At 43.3% G+C, this 22,036-nt stretch overlaps 3 non-coding genes across 3 annotated transcripts; all 3 read right to left on the reverse strand.

Moving 5' to 3' along the window:
- Positions 1–19,876: 19,876 nt before the first annotated feature.
- On the reverse strand, positions 19,877–19,948 carry trnaa-ugc (transfer RNA alanine (anticodon UGC)). Its single transcript has one exon. It is a non-coding gene; the product is annotated as a tRNA-Ala (tRNA).
- An 851-nt stretch (positions 19,949–20,799) lies between these two features.
- Positions 20,800–20,871, reverse strand: trnaa-ugc (transfer RNA alanine (anticodon UGC)). Its single transcript has one exon. It is a non-coding gene; the product is annotated as a tRNA-Ala (tRNA).
- An 851-nt stretch (positions 20,872–21,722) lies between these two features.
- Positions 21,723–21,794, reverse strand: trnaa-ugc (transfer RNA alanine (anticodon UGC)). The gene has a single exon. It is a non-coding gene; the product is annotated as a tRNA-Ala (tRNA).
- Positions 21,795–22,036: the final 242 nt, after the last annotated feature.

The following is a 22,036-nucleotide window of genomic DNA, read 5'->3' on the forward strand; positions in this document are numbered from 1 at the left end:
GTCTGTCTGAGGTTACAGGTGGAGGCTGTGGCTGTAGGTGTCTGTCTGAGGTTACAGGTGGAGGTTTAAGCTGCAACTTTCTGTCAGATTCTGCAGGTGGAGGCTGTGGCTGCAGATGTCGGGCAGAGGTTACAGGTGGAGGTTTAAGCTGCAACTTTCTGTCAGATTCTGCAGGTGCGGGCTATGGCTGCATGTGTCCGGCAGAAGTTACAGGTGGAGGCTGTGGCTGCAGGTGTCTGTCTGAGGTTACAGGTGGAGGCCTTTGCTGCAACTTTCTGTCAGATTCTGCAGGTGGAGGCTGTGGCTGCATGTCTCTGGCAGAGGTTACAGGTGGAGGTTTAAGCTGCAACTTTCTGGCAGATTCTGCAGGTGGAGGCTGTGGCTGCAGGTGTCTGTCTGAGGTTACAGGTGGAGGCTTTTGCTGCAACTTTCTGTCAGATTCGGCAGGTGGAGGCTGTGGCTGCATGTGTCTGGCAGAAGTTACAGGTGGAGGTTTAAGCTGCAACTTTCTGTCAGATTCTGCAGGTGGAGGCTGTGGCTGCAGGTGTCTGTCTGAGGTTACAGGTGGAGGTTTAAGCTGCAACTTTCTGTCAGATTCTGCAGGTGGAGGCTGTGGCTGCAGGTGTCTGTCTGAGGTTACAGGTGGAGGCTTTTGCTGCAACTTTCTGTCAGATTCGGCAGGTGGAGGCTGTGGCTGCATGTGTCTGGCAGAAGTTACAGGTGGAGGTTTAAGCTGCAACTTTCTGTCAGATTCTGCAGGTGGAGACTGTGGCTGCAGGTGTCTGTCTGAGGTTACAGGTGGAGGTTTAAGCTGCAACTTTTTGTCAGATTCTGCAGGTGGAGGCTGTGGCGGCAGGTGTCTGTCTGAGGTTACAGGTGGAGGTTTAAGCTGCAACTTTCTGGCAGATTCTGCAGGCGGAGGCTGTGGCTGCATGTGTCCGGCAGAAGTTACAGGTGGAAGCTTTTGCTGTTTCAATTTGCAGCAATCGTGGTGGATGACTGAAGTTGTAGGTGGAGGCTCTCGTTGCAGCTTTCTGCAAGAATTTGCAGGTGGAGGATGTGACTGTTCTTGCAGAAGCTGTTGTGGAGGTTTGGCTGCAGTTCTTAGTCAGAATCAGCAGATGGAGGCTTTTGGTGGAGGCTCCAACTGAAGATGGAGTCAGCAGCTGCAGATTACTGGCAGAGTCTGAAGGTGGAGGTTCAGGCTGAATGTCTCTGCTAGAATCTGCAGGTGGAGGCTGTGGCTACAGGTTTGGTGGAGGAGGTTGCAGTTTAAGTATTTGTCTGCTGTCTGCAGGTGGAGGCTAGATCAGCAGACAGCTGCTGTAGTGTGAAGGTGGCTGTAAGATGGTATTGATGGAGGGTGGGTTGTGTCTATAGATGTCTTCCAGGTTCTGCAGGTGGAGCGAGGGGCAGCAGGTGGAGGGTAAAAACTGCTGGCAGAAGCTGGAAACAGTGGGTGGCTGCTGCAGGCTGGTGGTCACATTTTAATCTGCAACAGAGTGAGAGAGGAAATAGGTGGTGGTGAAGGTGGTGGATGGAGGAAGATGGTGCTTTGAATACTTTTTGTACACTATATTTGCACTATCCCTTTAAATTCTTCTTCTGTACATTTCCCTCTATTTTTATATTTATAATTGTTTTTCTATCTTTTTATTCTTGTGTCTATGTGGAGAGAAACGAACAAAGTAAGAATTTCTTTGCTCAGTGTCACCATCGTGTTCTTACTGTGCACATGACAAATAAACATCTTGAATCTTGAATCTTAAAGTGGTCATTCAGAGGTGTGGCTGGTGAGTCGGGTGGTGGTGGTGGAGGCTGAGGAGAGAGTTTCTTATTAGAGATAATATTTACAGATTCAAACAAAAATCACAGTTCATAAAACTTACCATTACTTAAACTACTACTACTTAAACTACTACTAACACTATGACTATAACTAACACTATGACTAACACTAACACTACTACTACTAAATGATACTTATTGATTGCTTATTATTGATATATGATTGCACATCATCTAATTATTCTAACGCTGTTAGATTTAGTGCTTTTTTGGATTCTGAGGTTTTGGCTCATGTGAAACATCAATATCATGTTGGGGAGGAGAGATTCCAGCCCCGTATGCTTCAGCAACATGCAGACGTCCGTCTTCACTGGTAAAAGTTGTGAGTGTGGGACGATTCAGTCTCTCCCACAGCTTTTGTTTGATGCGACGCCCGAGGTCAAGGGAGTACGGGCGAGGCTGGCCATTCTTGTACCTGTGAGAGACAGAGAAAAGGATTCAATCATAACGATACGTGTGATCCAAAATCTTCTGCTCTAAAGTGTGAAAATCATCCGATTGAAAGAGTTCTGAGTTTTGACACAAACATACGTCAACATTTCATCGACAACTTGGTGGTAGATCCGCTGGTACTCTTCCACCGAATGGTTGTGGATCCTCAGTGGGCTGTCATCGCACCGTGGAGCAGGGGAGGGCTTGGGGCTAGTGGGCACACTTGAAACCATCGGCAGGTGGTCAGGAGGGATGGGAGACATCGGCCTTTGGTCCTCTAATGTGGAGGGCTGAGGAGGGGGAACCGGCCTTTGGTCCTCTAATGTGGAGGGCTGAGGAGGGGGAACCGGCCTTTGGTCCTCTAATGTGGAGGGCTGAGGAGGGGGAACCGGGTTCAGCACTTCAGGATGCTCATGCTGTGTGGAAGAACGAGCCACGGAGGTTCTCTTCCTCTTCTTGGAAGGGTTGGCCGCAGTAGCTGAGGGCTGGCGCTTTCTTTTTACACTTGGCACCTGTGGGCGGTCAGCAACACATGAGAGGATGTCAGGCTCCAGTAAACGTCTTACTTAACAACACTCTTTTATAATGTCACAAGAGAGAAATCCACATCAAATGCACTGTGAAGGACTAGTTTGTCCAATGTAAAGAACTTTATTATATCCATTTTCTAGGATTTTTGAGACACACGCCTTCATAACATAGAAAACATGGAAATCAAATGCCTTACCTGGCAGTCTCTACAGCACCGGCATGTGCTGTGGACTCCAGGCTGCGTCGCTCTTGCTGCCTGCCGCTCAGATCTTCTCTTTTCACTGTGGCTGTCACACTGCAACAATATAGCCTCATGTTAGATCGACGTTTCACAAACACAGTTAAAGTCCAATAGACTGTATTCGCGGCAGACATTTTGACTTGTCACAGCTTCTTTCTGCTTTTTGGTAACTTGTGTTAAACCAAAGCATTGAACAGAATAAGGTGTAAAATCAGCCATGTACACATCTCTGAAATACAGTCACAACCAACATGTTTTATTAAAATAACACATTATAGCAACAGTAATAATGAAAGAACTTATTATTAGACCTTTAGTGGAAGACGGAGTCAAGGATTCAAGAAACTTGATTTGTCATACCAACAAACATTTACACATGGGGTGGTACGAAATTACACTCTCAGGTCCCAGTTTAAGCCACAATAAATATATAGAATAAAATATAGGTACCTCTAGGTAGAGGTATTAAGTGCTAAAATACAGTAACTAGAATACAGTAACTGCAGTCGTGTCATTGCAGACAGGCTGATCATTACACACTGACAGGAATCTCAGAGATCAGAGATGAGACATAAATTCAACTCTAGAAGAAAAAGCCAGGTGCACATCTGTGAAATACAGTCCTGACAATAAACCAATTTTAAATCTGACATTTTGTTTTTACAAAAATTTAGTAACTTGAAAAGACTGAGATGCAGAGAAACAGCAAAACATGACAGTTTATATCACATCGTGAGTGAAAAGCAGCAGAACAACACATGGAAGTTGTAATAAACTCAATAAAGATTTCTCTTTTACCAGCAGTCATTTTTAATTAGTAATTAATTCGTTTTTTAAAACTACATAGAAAGTAAAACTTGCCAGAACTTTTTGTGACTGTTTGAAAGTTTGTGTATGTTTAAATGGTGATTTTATGAAAATGATGCACCTGGAGACAAAACATAGCAACCGTGGAATCCTGCCCGTCCATTCTGTTTACCAAATATTATTAAATAATAATAAGACAAGATCAATTAAAAAGTAATTCTGCCTCAATTTAAGTCTAAGTATATTATAAAGAATAAAGTGTCAGGATAAAATCAAGCTGACGTACATCAGTGGAATACAGTTTTGCTAATAAAGCAATTTTAAATTTGATACATTTTCTCTTAAGAAAATTAAACCATTTGAAAAGAAACTGAGATGCAGAAAAACATGAACACATGAAAATTGTAATAAGCTCCATGAAGATTTCTCTTTTACCAGCAGAGCAATTTTAAATTTGACAGTTTTTGAAAACAACATAGAAACATTTGAAAAGAAAGGGAGATGCAGAGAAACAGCAAAATGTGTCAATTTATTTCACAGCGTGAGTGAAAACCAGCACAAAAACACATGAAAGATATAATGGAAATTGTAAATCTGCACCTGTGTCTGCATCTCAGTTTCATTTGTGAATATGTGATAGAAAATAGACCTGATCTTCCCTTTGTCACATTTATTTTTAAGATATTTTGCTTAAAATACAGGCTATAATGTTTAATGAATGAATGTTTGAATTTATCTTGGATTTATTCTACTGATGAGAAAAAATAAAATCTCTTTTAGCCATTTCAGAGGAGCTAAGTGAATATTCACATCAGCTTTTCTTCAAATCCTTCTACAATATGACATATAGGCCTGTTATATACACTGTTGCCCTTAAAGTTGGAACAAAATGTTTTTTACCTCTTACCTTGACCTGATTTATTCTTGATAAATAAAGTGTATATCTTCTCAACTTTATTGATCAAACTCTTCCAAACATATCACAGTGAGACTTAAACCACAACGAACCTTTGCAAACTGTGTATTCTCCATGTCTGTGGGTCTGTTCATGTCAGAGCCTGTTAGCCATGTATCAGTGCAAACACATAGAAAAGTCCAAAATGTTCATAGCTTACATTTTCCATGTCGCAGGTCGGTAGTGTCTCTTTAGTTCGTTCGTCTGTTTGAGTCTTGAATACTTGTCAGGATAAAAGAAGTCCTCGGTGGAAGTGATAACTTTACAGAAATCCTCAAGTAAAACTTGCCAGAACTTTTTGTGACTGTTTGAGAGTTTGTGTATGTTTAAATGGTGATTTTATGAAAATGATGCACCTGGAGACAAAACATAGCAACCGTGGAATCCTGCCCGTCCATTCTGTCCACATGTGAGTCACAGTCACATCTCACCTGTAACCTGTGAGGAAGATCAGGTCTATATGTGAGCACTGGTGGACTCCATGTTTGAATAAAACACTGCAGAAGTGCCCTCTTGGATGCCCCTTTGGTAGAGAACACATGACTGATGTACTGCTGTAGTGCCATTTAGGCTGCACTACATGCTAGAAAATGAGTTGACCTCTATCTGCCTCTAATGGGTAAATAGTTCATAGTTCCCTGCATGTCTCAGTTTAATACATTTAGTGTAAATAACTAATAAAATCTAATTTTAGTGGAAATGTTTACAATTGCCAAAAAGAATTCAAAGAAGACCAAAGAAGGTTTTATTTGATGCATCCTCTCATGCTTTAGTTACACTGCGCCAAAGCCTGAATCAACCAGTTTAGTGTAAGTTAGCTGAATATAACTTTAGTGTAGTTAAATCTGATGAAGAAAGAAATCACATTGAATGTATGGATGGATTTTGTCTTGGAGCCTGTCCACACAAGATATTTGTTCATTTCAAAATAGCACTAATAGCACAAATTGTGTAATACATCTATATGTGAAGCCAATAAGAGTCTTTCAGAGACAGATAAATGGTAGTGGTACAGATCTGTGACTTTTCCTCAGACTGAAACAGTGAAATCGTACACAAAAGACCACTCAGTCTGACTAGTTAAACTGAGAAGTTTACTTTTGATACCTACTCCTCTCTACTCAGAGATTTCCACCTCTGCCTCAATACAATGGACATGAACTTTGGTTTTTCAGTGCTGACAGCATAACTCAAGCCAAGTGTGAACATTAGGTTTTGTAGTTTAGGATCTCAATATATGACTTGTGCATCATTTCATACCATTTGTGCATCAAAAGCACTTTATCTGGTATGTCACACTCTCATCCTCAACCCTCTGCATTGCTCTCAGTCCCCATCTCCAGCAGCTGCTCCCTCCCCCCTCCTCCCTGCCATCCTCCACCTGTCCACCAGAGGGCCACTCCTGTCACACTCCTCTGAAATAACAAGTTTGCTCAGTTTGCCTTTAGTTATATATTATTAATGATACTCATCTATGTGAAGACACTGATCACATTAGTGATTTCTCACAGTAATTATCAACAATGACTTAAAGTGGGAAACAGATAATATCAATATTACACATTTCATTTCTATTAGCCCCCAGTTGGACACAGGGGACGTGCCCCCCCTTTCCATTAAGTTGTCCCCCCCAAAAATCATGGGAAACACATAAATAATTTGGAATAATATAGTTATGTTCAATAAAAAGCACAACACACGCGGTGCTAATAATAAACGTAAAACAATGCGTTTCTTAATTGTTGAAAAATTATGATCCCCCTATTCCTCACAGTGGTTTGGTCCACATGCTGTTCTCCGATGCAGCAGCTCTGTTTCAGTGACAGTCACCGATAGCAGTTAGCATCATTGCTTCTTTGATAACTTCTCCATCTGAAATGCCTCCTTCTTCCTCTTTATCAGAAAATGTGTCGCTCTAAACTGCTGCTGCTTACCCAAAGCTGCCTTCGACTCTTCCCAGTGGGCAGTTAGCATGCTAGTTAGCATGCTAGCTTTGTGACCCGTAGTGAAGCGTCTCTCCACATTGTGCCGCTTTGTCGTCGCCCCACAAATGAGACACATGCAGTTTTCTTTCACAGCAGTAAAAAAGAACTCTTCCTCCCATTCACTGTGAAAATGCTGAGTTTTCTTTCTTTTTTCTGCCATGTTTTTGGGGTTAGAAACCGCATTCAGCTCCTTCATCTTCGCTGCGCTCGCTAGCTTACTCTCCACGAGCGCCAAAGTTTAGACATGAGCACAATACTTGACCTTTGAACTCGAAGAGGTCAGAGGTCACCTAAAACTATCTAAACTAATTCTTTTATTTTTAAGATATTGTCATTTTCAAATCTATATAAATACAAGTGTGATTAAAAAAAGAATAGCAACAGAAAAAAAATTAATTTTAGACGCAGCTCACTGATGAGTTGTGCTATTTTTAGAACAGGCCTGCGGGGGGGCGACTCATGTGGTCCTTGGGGGCGACCTGGTGCCCACGGTCACCGTGTTGGTGACCCCTGATCTATATTATACTATTATATAGTGGTGGGCAAGTGAAGCCCCATGAAGCACTGAGGCTTTCCTAACAATTGTGCCGAAAAAGATTCAAAGCTTCAAGACTTGAGTGACGGTGACATCTGGTGGACAACTGAAGTCATAGCAACCTCTAAAGAGCACGACTGAAGCACTGGCACTGTTTCAATCCCATGACAGCAATAAAAGTTCAGAAAAGTCTGTGTGGTCATTCAAGTGTTTTGTTCATTCATACCAAATAATGATTATATCGTCATTACAATAAAATATGCAGATGCTCTCCCCCATACTCTAAAACACATTTCAGATGAACCCAAAGAATAAATGCAAATTATATTAAGGGTTAAATGTCGGTTAAGGGTTTATTAAAACGTTGAGCTTTATTTAAAAACTGTACTAAAAGTCCCTAACAGGATTAGAGATCCTTCCTACTTTGCAAATGATCATGGTGTTTGAATTCAGAAACATTGTTTTTTTTGTGTGAAGTGTTTTTAAGGAAAACCTTTAAAGATAATGGTTTGTCATTTGGGGACTTGTATGGTTTATTTGGAATGATTATTCACAGAAGCAGACAAGTTATTTGTCTTCACAGGTTTTTATTGAGAAATCTAATTTTTTCTACTGTCGCAGGCTTCAGTCGGCTCCTCTTCTGGCTGACCAGCTCCCCAGCTTTGGAAAATATCCTTTCACAGGGAACAGATGATGCTGGGATGCACAGATACTTGCATGCAAGTTTCCACAGCGTAGGATATAAAGTCTTTCGTGCCACCCAGTACTTCAGGGGATCCTCTGCTCTTGTCAGAATTTGTTCTTTCAAATATCTATGACACAGACAGTAAGACAATGAATGACTGAGTAAAACAACTGATGTTTCAACAGTAATCAACATGCATACCTCTGGATCTCCACTGCAGCGCTGGCAGATACACTGCTGGTGTGGTGCTGAGACTCTACATAGTTGTCCAGTAAAGCCCACAAGTTGTAATTTTCTTCACCAGCACTGGCAGATGTTGTTGCAGTCTCCAGTGAAACATCTTCTGCCGACCCATCAATACGACTGGCACACTCTCGTGTCAGCCTTTCTACAGCAGCCTGAGCATTGCTTTGATTAGTAAAGCCAGCCTGTTTAAACCGTGGATCCAAGATGGTGGCCACAGACAGGGAGTTCACCTTTTCCAAGCCACTGAATTTTTCATTCAAATTTGTTTTCAAATGGTTGGCAAGCATGGCACCAATACAAGGAGCCATTTGGGCACATTCGGCAGAAATTACATGTCTCAGCATTTTGGCTATAGGAATTGCCTTTGACCCCGACACTCTCCTTTCCTCAGAAAGCTCAACAGTTGCCTGATAGAATGGCCTTAAAACTGTCAGGCACTGGTTGATTGCTGCATAGTCATCAGCAGTGAAAGGCACTATGTCAGTGCTAAGTGATGCCAGGGCTGCCCCTAAAGGTTCTCTCTGCTCATAAAGCCTATGGAGCATGGCATAAGTGCTGTTCCATCTGGTTTCAACCTCTTGAACAAGCTTTTTTTGGGGCATGCCCATATTAGCTTGAATAGAGCACAACTTTTCCTTTGCTTTTGAACTGGACTTGAAGTGTGCCACTATTGTGCGGGCCCTACTGCGCATGTTTTCCAGCTCAGAAGTCTGACAGAGTGATTTTTTGACAATGAGATTCAGCATGTGGGCAAAGCAATAAATATGTCTAACATTTAACTGCGTAACACTTGCCACAATATTGTGAGCTCCATCAGTAACCATCCCACAGACCTTTTCAGTGATTCCCCACTCTGTCATCAAATTTGCAATTGCATCTGAAATATTAGCTGCTGTGTGGGTCAAAGGAAAATACTGCACCCCTAAAAGCACAGTAGCCAGATCTAGGCTGTCTGACACATAATGGCAAGTGACACCAAGGTATGCATCCATGTTGACTGATGTCCACATGTCAGCAGTCAAACTAACAGCTGAAGTCTGTTTCATTTCTGCCAAGGCCTTCTCTTTGGTTACAGTGTACCTTGCTTCCACCATTGCCTTTACAGTTTTGCGGCTTGGAATGGAGTATGATGGGTCCAGGATTTTAATGACATTTTTGAACCCTTCATCCTCAACGACAGAAAAAGGCTGACCATCTTTAACTATCATGTCCACCAAGGCCTCATCCAGCTTCTGTTTTCTGGACACTGTGTGGGAGAAAGGTTGCTATATGAATATGATACACAACATCTACAATAAATAGACACACACACATACATATATACAGAATATATACATATATATTTAGCTTCCTGTCAGGATTTCCAGTGTTGACAGGGTCACTGGTTTGCTGGGTATGATTGTCATCATGCCTGGCACGCAAGTGTCTCAGCATAGATGATGTGTTGTTGCTGTAAGACAACTCTTGTGTGCACAGCAAACACCGTACCTACAAGCAATTGTAATTTTTAGACCCATTTAAAAATTAAAAATACAATTCAATTATGGAAACATAAAATGTATGCCATAAACTGCATTATACCTTATTTGGTGGTATGAGATCAAAATGATCCCAAACTTTAGAACGTCACTTATTGGTGGTACTCGCCATGAAACTTGCCAAAATACTCTCACTCTCACTCTCCAAATCTCCTCACAACCCCATTTTGAAGCATAATGATGCATCTTATATAGCTGGTATGGCACCAAACCACTCAAATCTGTCAAGCTGTCATTGGCTCAGAATGCATTGAAACCATGAGCCAATGACACACACTGAAAGACTATGAGCCAATGAAAAGCTTCGAAACATTCTGAAGCAACGAAGCGCGAAGCGAAACAGTGATGCGTTCAAAGCTTCGAACGTCATCGGTCACGTGACACTGGTGTTTTGATACAAGCTCCTACACAGCGTTTCGAATCACTCCGCTTCAGGAAGAGTGACACAAGCTCCAAAGCCTCGGTATCATTTGCCCATCACTAGTTTATTTCTATTTTTCTCCTCACTGTACATACAGTCAAGTTTCACAGAGTCAAATTCCTTGTTTGCCTGTTCAAACTTGGCCAATAAAGTTGATTCTAATTCTCATTACAGATGATGACTGAGGCATTATGATTCTCTTTTCTCTGTCTGTCTTCCATCTATCCCATTCTTAGGAATGCAACGGCTGACATTGTCCATGATGTCCTGCAGCTTGCACTGTGTGCGTCCCTCCACCACCATCCCCAGTGAATCCAGACTTGTATCCAGCTCTGAGCCAGCCTTATTAACCAGCTTCTCCAGTCGCCTGCTGTTCTCAGCTGGTGAGTGTGAGCGTGAGTGGTTGTCTGTGTCTATGTATTGACCCTGTGATTGACTGTTGAGGAGTCCAGGGTTTTACCCCACCTCTTGCCCAATGTCAACTGGGAGCTCTCCCTCGACCCTTAAGGATAAGTGCTATCCAGAGATTGGGCCCTTGGTGCCTGATGAGACTTTTCACAAAAGGTCCTTTGATGTGTCATCACTTTGACAAGTCATGTTCCGGAATGTTGGATAAGCCTTTGATGCAGGCAAGTCTCTGCTCAGAGTGTGCCCAGACAACTCAAGTGGGAAAGGAGCAAACAGGTTTTGATCAAAGTCACTGATTCCCAAATACTTTGTACGTTTCAAACAGTAAGCTGATAATTTCAATCCATCCTTTTGTTTATCTGTTCATCTATTGGTCTGTCCACCCGTGTGTCCAATTGTACTGAATGAGGTATCTCAGGAACACATTCATTTTCATGATTCAAGTTCTGCACAAACCTTTCCATTTGGACTGAACAATGGCAGCCGCTGTGAGAGTCATTATGTCTTTGGGTTGTCTGCCAATCCGCATGTCCGTCCCTCCATCCAGCCATACATCCACCTATCCAGTCCTCATTACAGTCTGGTTTGGATCGGCCACCAAACAGGACAGGTACAGACTGCAAAGGACAATCAAGTCTGTGTGGGGAATATATTTGTGAAAATATAGTGTTACTATTCCAACAGTGAAGAATATAGTAGAATAGTATAATATAGTTACCTCCTGATGTGTGGAGATCATGTTGTTATTATTCATAGTGCCTTATTTTGTACCGTATTCACGGCTTTGTATTTACAGGGACAGACACACATTGCTTAAATGTATTGCTGTAGAGTTGGCCAGCTTCATAATGTTAGAGACAGGATACAAGCACTGACCCCAGGTTCTGAAGGGTTAGACACATGAGAGCATGACAGTGTCAGATCACCCTGTGGCGAGGGTGTATAGTGTTAATGGCCGAAACACCCAATGAACTACAGGTGCACTACTGATGATGCGCTCCCCTCCCCGATTACAACTTGCCACGGCTGATCCACGGCAATTATAATTAGAGCAAGGTTTGTCCTCTTAGTTGTGTTGTTTGAAATCGCTCCCACTGAGATCATCATATAAGAAGCTATGCAGAAAGTATTCAAGGGATTTTACCATCTAGTCCTTTAAGCTTTATTATTATATACTGTAACAGTATTACATATAGTGGGTTCATATGCAGTGGTCTATATCATAACTTCAGCCATGTGTCCTTATCTGTGTGCTGACCATATCCTTCATTGCTGTATTCAACATATCTTCTAATGGCTACTTTCAGCAGAATAACAAGCCATGTGACAAAGCTGCTTATGTATATTTAGGGCCCGAGCACCAAGCGCTGCGAGGACCCTATTGAAATGTGAGGAAATGCATCCGAAATTAAAGCTGCAAGCAGCGTTGAAGGGCCCTCGCACCTTTGTGCATGTCGGGCAATGTCATGCACATCAAATGATGATTGGCACAAAAGTCTTACTTCCTGTTGTCACTAGGTGGCAAAATGACTGTGGTAGCTAACTGGCATGTAGATGTCTTCAGGCCGGGACTCTTATTAATCATGACAAGTTTGGAACAGATTGGATAATGTACACTGAAGATACAACAATTTCCTGTTTCATGGCGAACACGGCGTCGCCACGGTGACGGCGTTTGATAAAACCTCAAAAGCTTCATAAGTGAGCATCATCCACGTCTTGGGAATGTTTGGACCAAATTTGAAGTGGCTGTAACTAACCTGCTGAGAGAGAGACGTCTGAGAATAAAACATGCACTTCCTCCCTCCACTATGCACATGTCTTCAGAGCCGGACAGTCGTCAAACAGTAGAAATGTGGTGAAGATAGGACCTTGCAGAGTGGAGTTACTGCACTTGTAATGCTCACGGCGAAGGAACATTTTCGACGGAAATTCTTCACGCCGCCAAGGCAACAGCTTTTGATGAAAACTCACGGTTTTCACTACGGACCAACACGGTTCAAAGTCAGCAATTTAAAGCAGTCATTCCTGGCAGGGGTATTAAAGACTGAACACTAGTTAGCAAGCAAAGAGGTTGAAATGGGCAACTAAAAGTGGCTGGCATAGTCAAATAATGAAATAGCTCAAAGTAGTGGATAAACAGTCTGAAGTCATTTGCATGTGGATATAATCTAACTGTGTCATTTCTTTTCAAACTGCCAGATTTCTTCACAGAGCCGTGGCACAGGGCAGACGGGCTCTGGCTCATGTGCTTGCTGCAAAAATGGCCAGATGTGGCTCCCTGGACATAAAAGAGCACAACGGGCAGGTCCACACACTTCACATTGTTTTTATTTATCCCAAATGAACAGTGCTAACACATATCATTGAATGACTCATTAAAAGTAAAGATATATAAAGATATAATAAATGAAAAGAAAAAACAGTGAAAAAGAGAAAACCAGTGGAGGAACATTGATAAATAGTTACTCCTACAGGACACAAGGGGGCGCTGTGTCCTCAAAAATGCAAAACACCTGAACCCAAACTTCTACCTGCACTGTGGAATGAACTCCCTGAAAAGAACTGATTACATTTTGTTTATGATGAACACATCTACAGAGTTATTGCTAAACTTTCCTGGCTGGTTGTGTCACTACACTGCCACGTTTTGGAGCCTACAACAAGTCACAGTAAAACATGAACATTATCTTTATATATCTTTACTTTTAATGAGTCATTCAATATATCAGACATTGTTTCACTGTTTTATCAGCAATTTTTGCAAAGTTTGGAGCATGGAATACAGATTTAACTTTGGAACACATCCCTCCTGTTGACACGCAACATATAAGAATATTTCCTTACATGTATATCAAAAGCCCATGGAGTGTAAGAGCGAAAAACCTGTCTGGCAGAACAATCAATCTTTCTGGACAGGAACATTCTCTTACGGTCCCGCTGCCCCGGCGACCGCACTATGGCACTCGCAGAGGGTCACAATAATGTCAAAAATTAACTGCACACAAACGGTACACAATGAGAACAATAGCTGTTGTCTACTCTGGAAACGTTTGAGTGTGGGAACATCTACAGAATGCAGGATAGTTTGGGAATAATTAAGAGGGGTGGGATTGTTATTTCGACAGGAGCGTGTAGCTCCAGAGTCGCAAAGAAACTCTACGTCACTGCCTGCTACAGTCAAAGTGATCAGAGGTGAACTAGTTTGACTGCAGCATGCATTGAATACCTCCAGTGGTGGTTCAGGGTCATGTCTTTGTCGTCAGTGAGTCATTGCTTTCTCCAACAGTCTAGTCTGTTCGTCCAGGGTCGCCTGATCTGTTGGGGAAATGTCACTGCCGGTTAGTCATGTTGACTTATATTGATTTGGATAGTATTTTTTAGGACGGTACTGCGTCCGCGGAAAGGTCGAGGTTCATAGTCATTTCCATGTCTCTGCTCTTTCCTTTTACGTGGACAGTCTCTGGCAAAATGTCCAGGCTGACCACAGTCATAACACACCTCTTCCTGTCTTACATTCTGTTGACCATAATCGTCACCTGCCTGATCCCATCTACGTGGTCCTCTATTACCTCTTCCTCGGCCTCTGCCTCTACCTCTGCCTCCCTGGCTGTGATAAGGCCCTCTCTGTTCAGGACCACGGTAAAAGATTTCTTCAGAGCCCAGGAAAACCTGAATAGGCTGCTGTTTTGTCTTTTCTTCCTTTGCCTTTTGTTGTTGACCATGAACACGGATTGCATGACGCAAATGATTGCAGAAAACATCCTCTTCACATGTGGGGAGTTCAATGCGTGTGGTTTCAATGGTTTGTCTCACTTTTGGGTGTACTGTATTCATGATAGCATTTTTGTAGAGCTGCAGTCTGGCAGGGTTACCTGCAGCCAGACCACTGTTGTGTGCCAAAGATTGATTAAATCTGTGTAGCCAATCTTCGCATGATTCGTCTGATTTCATTTTACAGTCAGTGATCGCACCCCAATCTTGTCTGAGTGTGAATGTCTGTCTACAGCGGGTGAGGAAGTCAGCCCACTGTTGTCTGAACTCATTAGTTTCTCGTACTAGGGGGTCGTCATTAGGGTCTCTATCAGTCAGTGGTCCCTGGACTCGGTGAAACTGTTGTTGGGCTTCACTATACAGTGAATGGCACATGTGAAGACCGCATGTTTCTTTGTCTGTAAAACTATTGGGCTCCTTTCCCCAATGCCCCCAGTTTCACAGATAGGTGTGAAATCACCCCCGCGCCCAGCTCCACTGTCACCATTGGCCGGAGGGGACACATGATTTTACGACCGCAGGCCCACAAAACCAGTTCACCCCCACTGAACTCTCTCTTTCTCATCGTCTCTCCTGAAGTGGAGAGACCAGGTCTTTCCTGCTCCCTCTCCTCCTGCAGAGGAGAGACCAGCTCTCCTGATCTTTCCTGAAGAGGAGAGACCAGCTCAACTCAGCTAAGCTCTGCCTCAGTGTGGTCTGTCCGGAGCAGCCACCTCCTTCATGGTAGCGACACAAGGTCCTGCCTGAAGTAAGCAGATCAGCGCCAGCAGGCACGACCCAGAGTCTGCCAGCTGATAACCAGAACCAACAACAGGAGCACACCAGCAAGTTAGCACAGAGCTGCTAACTAACAGGAACAAAGGAGCGACCGGATTCCTCCAGCCTGCAACCACACAGCACGGACACGAACCACACCTTTCCTCCAGCGACAAGCTGAGAAAGCAGCACCCTCAAGGACACTTCTTCTCCCTTTAAGGACTGGTAACAAACTCTAACTGGGCATAATTAGCATAGCATTACTGCATACATGGTTTACCCTTGTTAATGTATTGACTTGTTTTAATGTTCAGTGAGTTTGATTATTGTGATGTGTTGCAGATTACTGTGCATCCATTAAGTTTAGTTGATGTTAGCCTACAAACTAACCATCCTGTCTTAACCTGCACCTTCATCTCTCTCACACACACAGTCTATAACAGGCCACTGAGGGACAAAGCTAAGCTAACAGCACTTAGCTTTCCTTTGTCTGCCTCTGACCCACACCCCAGGGGGTCTGGCCATCACCATTTGGTCTCTCTCCCCCACCTTTGTGGGACCCATCTCACATTCCTCAGCCTTATCACACACACACACTCACACACACACACACACTCTTACACTCATATTATTTTTGTTTAGTCATAGAGATTTAGTTAGATTGTTTGATTGATTTTGTTTCTGCAACAGCAGATGTCTTTAACACCTACTCTGCTTCAGCCGTACTTACAACCGAAGTACAAGTCCTTAATGCATAACAAATGATGTCCCTGAATTTTGCTCTGTTTTAATAAATGTTTTAATACTTGCTGTCTCCGTTAATGTTGTACAATTGTGGACACTGCCAACCTCTACACTGTCAAGAACTCCAAAAATCCTTCAGCTAGCTATCAATGTGGTAATTTTGGTAGTAATTATTAAATTAATTATAAAACATAATTCCAAATTGATAGTTTAGTATTTTTATGAGACTAAATCAATTAGAACGGCTGTCTTTTCCTCGTTTTTCGAGGTGGTGCCCCAATCGAGGTGGACTTTAATCAAAGTTCATTTATTTTAATAATTATTAATTATCTTTGATAATTATTAATTATTTCTGATAGCCAAATTGAACATTACCACTTGTTAAAGCACAACACTGTCCACCAAATGCACGGCGACAGATCCTAAGAATTTCAGTGGGAGTCAGAGTCATTGAGGCACGTAGTCCCTCCATTTCCCCGATCCATCCCTCAACATCTTTTCTCGGGTCTGGGAGAGCAGCGTTTAGCGCTTCGAAGTCTCCTGGGTACATTGACCTGTACACCTGCATGGTTGGTTCTGCGCCATTTTGGCCAGCGAGTGGATTTGGAACTGTTATCGAGGGATATTCGTCCTCAGGACCTGCTGAAAGGTCTAGAACATTTTTTAACACTGCTTTTTGTCTGCGAGTGTTAGCTGCTGGGGAGTCTCCCTGTCGGAGATCCTCCTTTTCCTGTAGATCCAAAGCCTTCAATTGTTTTCTAAGGGCTTTGTGATCTTCATAGGGTGGAGGCAGGGGCTGTTGGCCACCAGCTCCAACTCCACCCTCAGCGCCCTGTGGCTGCTGTTGTTGATGTTGCATTTGCTGATTTAACTGCTGTTGTTGCTGAACGTTTGCTGCTGCGCGGCGTCTGTTAACTGCTGTTACAGCACCTGCAGCCTCTGCATCTAAATCTTCAAGGTCACGTGCAGATTTCTGTGCAAGGGTTGTTAAGTCTTTCAACGCTTTTTCAGATTTCTTCTGTTGTTGTGCATCTGTTCTCTTTTTAGCATCCATAGAAGCAGTGGAAGCCCACATCATGGCACACTGAACTTCAGGATGAGCACCACCTTTCTTCTTATGTTTATCTTTCAATTTGAAGAGGAGCGCATCGCATTTAGGTTTATCCAATGTTCCATCGAATGGAGCGTTAGGATCTTTTATCCTTGGTTTATAATATTTACAGGTTTGCGCACCGTATTCACTTTCCATACGGTTACGGTCATGATCCTGTTTCAATTTTAGTATATGTGTTACATGTGTTCCAATTTGGATTTCTTTGACTCTGGTTTCTTATTTTTCCCCGTTTGAGTTCCCCATTACAACTGTCTCATGTTGAGTTCACTGGCACGAGAGGAGGTTATTGATCTGGCCTTCTACACCGCAGACAATTTTACGGATTGAAACCAACCTCAGGCAACAATCATCAGCCCTCTTCTCACCAGTATAGAAGTCAACACAAGATAAAACAACAAACTGTAATTCCGATACCACCTATTGTGGCTTCAAACCTCAAGGAATTACCACATTCACTCTCACATTCACTCACAAATGTATGTATGTGTGCAGGCCTTTGTTGTATTCTTAGAACACTAATCTCAAATTAGGAGGTTATTCCCCTGTCCAACTTGAACCTACACCGTCTCTATAACGTGGTAGAACGTATTTCACGTGGTTGAGAGGTCGGAGTACCTGCTAGGAATCAACACAATTCACCCGGTAAATTCTCCTAAAATTCTCCTAATCAGCGCATTCCTGTCCCGACGTCACTGTGTCTGCCGGACTCACAAACTATTTTATGGGACTCAAACCCTTCTAGGAATTTCAACCTATCTTGCGCTGTAACTGCAGTATCAAATCTTTCATGTGCTGTGTCTTTATGAGTCTCTGTACTCACCAACGAAGTGGATGTGCGTCACCCGGCACCCTCAGAGAGCCCTGTCAGCCATCGTGGTCCCAGAAAAGGATGACCAATGCAGACCGTAGTCTGACCGTGCACGGATTTTGTCCTCTCAGGCTTCCAGGGCTTCCTCAGGCGTCCAGATATTGCACATCCAGCTCAAAGGACCAATTATGTCAGGAAATTATTTCTATAAGACAAGAACTGTATTTTCGCTGTTAGTTCGTACCACAACTTTTCCCAACACACAAGATAAACTCTCAGAGACAGAGATCTCAGTTCAAAGTTTTACTTGCAACAACCAAGGAGTACAGGCAAAGATCTACATCTGCACTGAGCAGTCTCAGTGTCTTTCAAGCATATATATGTAAAGTTCCTCCTCTCAGTAGTCTTCCGCCGCACCCTGTTCCCTCTCCTCCTTGCAGGGGCGGTTGGTGGGAAACTCAGGTGCGCTGACTTCTCACTGTTCAAGGCCTTCTCGAACTCTTCTTTATCTCAAGAACGCAAGCACAGTCTGATACATCCTACACCAACACACATCTCTTTGGTCTGTATAAAGGTCACAGCAACTATCACACAGTCCTGCATCAAGCTAAAACTTCATGATAATAAAGCATAAATGTATTAACATAAAAATGTATTAACATAAACGTGTCTGCAAATTTCCTATTTCCTAACAGACTCAATAACTGATTAAACACACCCAAAACAAAATAACATTTTTAATAAACATCCTTAAAAAACCCCATACCTGCTACGCCGGCGCCTCACACGCCGCAGGAAATCAATTCCCCCATAAAACTGTGTGGCCACACACAAATCACGGCTGAAGCCTGGTGTCTCTCTGGCCTCACGCCGGCAATCATCCACACCTGCCCACTCACCTAACTTGCTTTATTGTTTCCTGCCCCAATCAGAGGCAGACAGCAGAGGACCAACAGGTGCCACTGGTTACAAATAGGAAAAGAACAGGACAATATAAACAATATAGAACTCTTTAACAACAGTATGTACAATAGAGGTAGGTGTAGTGCAGAACAAAAATGTTGTAAATGTGCAGGGGTGTGGAACTATTGCACAGTGGATCCTGAGACTCTGAGGCTAGTGCGAGTTCATCAGGGTGACGGCCTGGGGGAAGAAACTGTCTCTGTGTCTGGTGGTTTGGGTGTACAGTGATCTGTAGCGCCTACCAGACGGGAGGAGTTTGAAGAGTTTATGTGCGGAGTGTGAGGGGTCTGCAGAGATGTTACCTGCCCTCCTCCTGACCCTGGACAGGTACAAGTCCTGGATGGAGGGCAGATCTGCCCCAGTTATCCTCTCTGCAGACCTGATTGTCCTTTGCAGTCTTTCATCAAAACCTGTTTGCTTCATGTTTGCTCCTTTCCCACTTGAGTTGTCTGGGCACACTCTGAGCAGAGACTTGCCTGCATCAAAGGCTTATCCAACATTCCGGAACATGACTTGTCAAAGTGATGACACATCAAAGGACCTTTTGTGAAAAGTCTCATCAGGCACCAAGGGCCCAATCTCTGGATAGCACTTATCCTTAAGGGTCGAGGGAGAGCTCCCAGTTGACATTGGGCAAGAGGTGGGGTAAAACCCTGGACTCCTCAACAGTCAATCACAGGGTCAATACATAGACACAGACAACCACTCACGCTCACACTCACCAGCTGAGAACAGCAGGCGGCTGGAGAAGCTGGTTAATAAGGCTGGCTCAGAGCTGGATACAAGTCTGGATTCACTGGGGATGGTGGTGGAGGGACGCACACAGTGCAAGCTGCAGGACATCATGGACAATGTCAGCCGTTGCATTCCTAAGAATGGGATAGATGGAAGACAGACAGAGAAAAGAGAATCATAATGCCTCAGTCATCATCTGTAATGAGGACTGGATAGGTGGATGTATGGCTGGATGGAGGGACGGACATATGGATTGGCAGACAGATAAAGACAAATAGCTAACCATTTTGATTTAATGACACACAGCACAACTGTGGTGTAAGGGCTTTTTGTGCTAAACATTAATTTGTTGGAGATGCTGGGGATTGAACCCAGGACCTTGTACATGCAAAGCACACGCTCTACCACTGAGCTACATCCCCTCTCTTGTTTTGAGTATTTCAACTGCTCAATGAGTGTCTTCCTACCTCTATGGCTAGTCATGATAGGGTAGGGTGAGGAAGTTGTGTATGAAAGAAAATTGACAGTAGTTGTACACTAAGTTGTCAGCTTATTGCATGCACCAAGCTAAAACTGATGGTGTAACACAACAGTCTCTTCCTCTCTTTATGAATGTTACACAGTTGAGTTTATATTCAAACTGCTTAGAGAGATGTTGTTATGGTGTTAACATCACTGCCTCTGGGCTTCCTCAAGCAGCCAATTTCACCAAACACCAACAGCCCAATCTCTGGAGTATTTTACATTTACATATCCTACTCATCCATCCATCTATAGCGCTTATCCTTAAGGGTCGCGGGAGAGCTCCCAGTTGACATTGGGCAAGAGGTGGGGTAAAACCCTGGACTCCTCACCAGCCAACCAAAGGGTCAATACATAGAGACAGACAACCACTCACGCTCACACTCACCAGCTGAGAACACCAGGCGGCTGGAGAAGCTGGTTAATAAGGCTGGCTCAGAGCTGGATACAAGTCTGGATTCACTGGGGATGGTGGTGGAGGGACGCACACAGTGCAAGCTGCAGGACATCATGGACAATGTCAACCGTTGCATTCCTAAGAATGGGATAGATGGAAGACAGACAGAGAAAAGAGAATCATAATGCCTCAGTCATCATCTGTAATGAGGACTGGATAGGTGGATGTATGGCTGGATGGAGGGACGGACATATGGATTGGCAGACAGATAAAGACAAATAGCTAACCATTTTGATTTAATGACACACAGCACAACTGTGGTGTAAGGGCTTTTTGTGCTAAACATTAATTTGTTGGAGATGCTGGGGATTGAACCCAGGACCTTGTACATGCAAAGCACACGCTCTACCACTGAGCTACATCCCCTCTCTTGTTTTGAGTATTTCAACTGCTCAATGAGTGTCTTCCTACCTCTATGGCTAGTCATGATAGGGTAGGGTGAGGAAGTTGTGTATGAAAGAAAATTGACAGTAGTTGTACACTAAGTTGTCAGCTTATTGCATGCACCAAGCTAAAACTGATGGTGTAACACAACAGTCTCTTCCTCTCTTTATGAATGTTACACAGTTGAGTTTATATTCAAACTGCTTAGAGAGATGTTGTTATGGTGTTAACATCACTGCCTCTGGGCTTCCTCAAGCAGCCAATTTCACCAAACACCAACAGCCCAATCTCTGGAGTATTTTACATTTACATATCCTACTCATCCATCCATCTATAGCGCTTATCCTTAAGGGTCGCGGGAGAGCTCCCAGTTGACATTGGGCAAGAGGTGGGGTAAAACCCTGGACTCCTCACCAGCCAACCAAAGGGTCAATACATAGAGACAGACAACCACTCACGCTCACACTCACCAGCTGAGAACACCAGGCGGCTGGAGAAGCTGGTTAATAAGGCTGGCTCAGAGCTGGATACAAGTCTGGATTCACTGGGGATGGTGGTGGAGGGACGCACACAGTGCAAGCTGCAGGACATCATGGACAATGTCAACCGTTGCATTCCTAAGAATGGGATAGATGGAAGACAGACAGAGAAAAGAGAATCATAATGCCTCAGTCATCATCTGTAATGAGGACTGGATAGGTGGATGTATGGCTGGATGGAGGGACGGACATATGGATTGGCAGACAGATAAAGACAAATAGCTAACCATTTTGATTTAATGACACACAGCACAACTGTGGTGTAAGGGCTTTTTGTGCTAAACATTAATTTGTTGGAGATGCTGGGGATTGAACCCAGGACCTTGTACATGCAAAGCACACGCTCTACCACTGAGCTACATCCCCTCTCTTGTTTTGAGTATTTCAACTGCTCAATGAGTGTCTTCCTACCTCTATGGCTAGTCATGATAGGGTAGGGTGAGGAAGTTGTGTATGAAAGAAAATTGACAGTAGTTGTACACTAAGTTGTCAGCTTATTGCATGCACCAAGCTAAAACTGATGGTGTAACACAACAGTCTCTTCCTCTCTTTATGAATGTTACACAGTTGAGTTTATATTCAAACTGCTTAGAGAGATGTTGTTATGG

The sequence above is a fragment of the Pempheris klunzingeri genome, chromosome 10 (assembly GCF_042242105.1).
Source record: "Pempheris klunzingeri isolate RE-2024b chromosome 10, fPemKlu1.hap1, whole genome shotgun sequence".
In the NCBI taxonomy this organism is placed as follows: Eukaryota; Metazoa; Chordata; class Actinopteri; order Acropomatiformes; family Pempheridae; genus Pempheris; species Pempheris klunzingeri.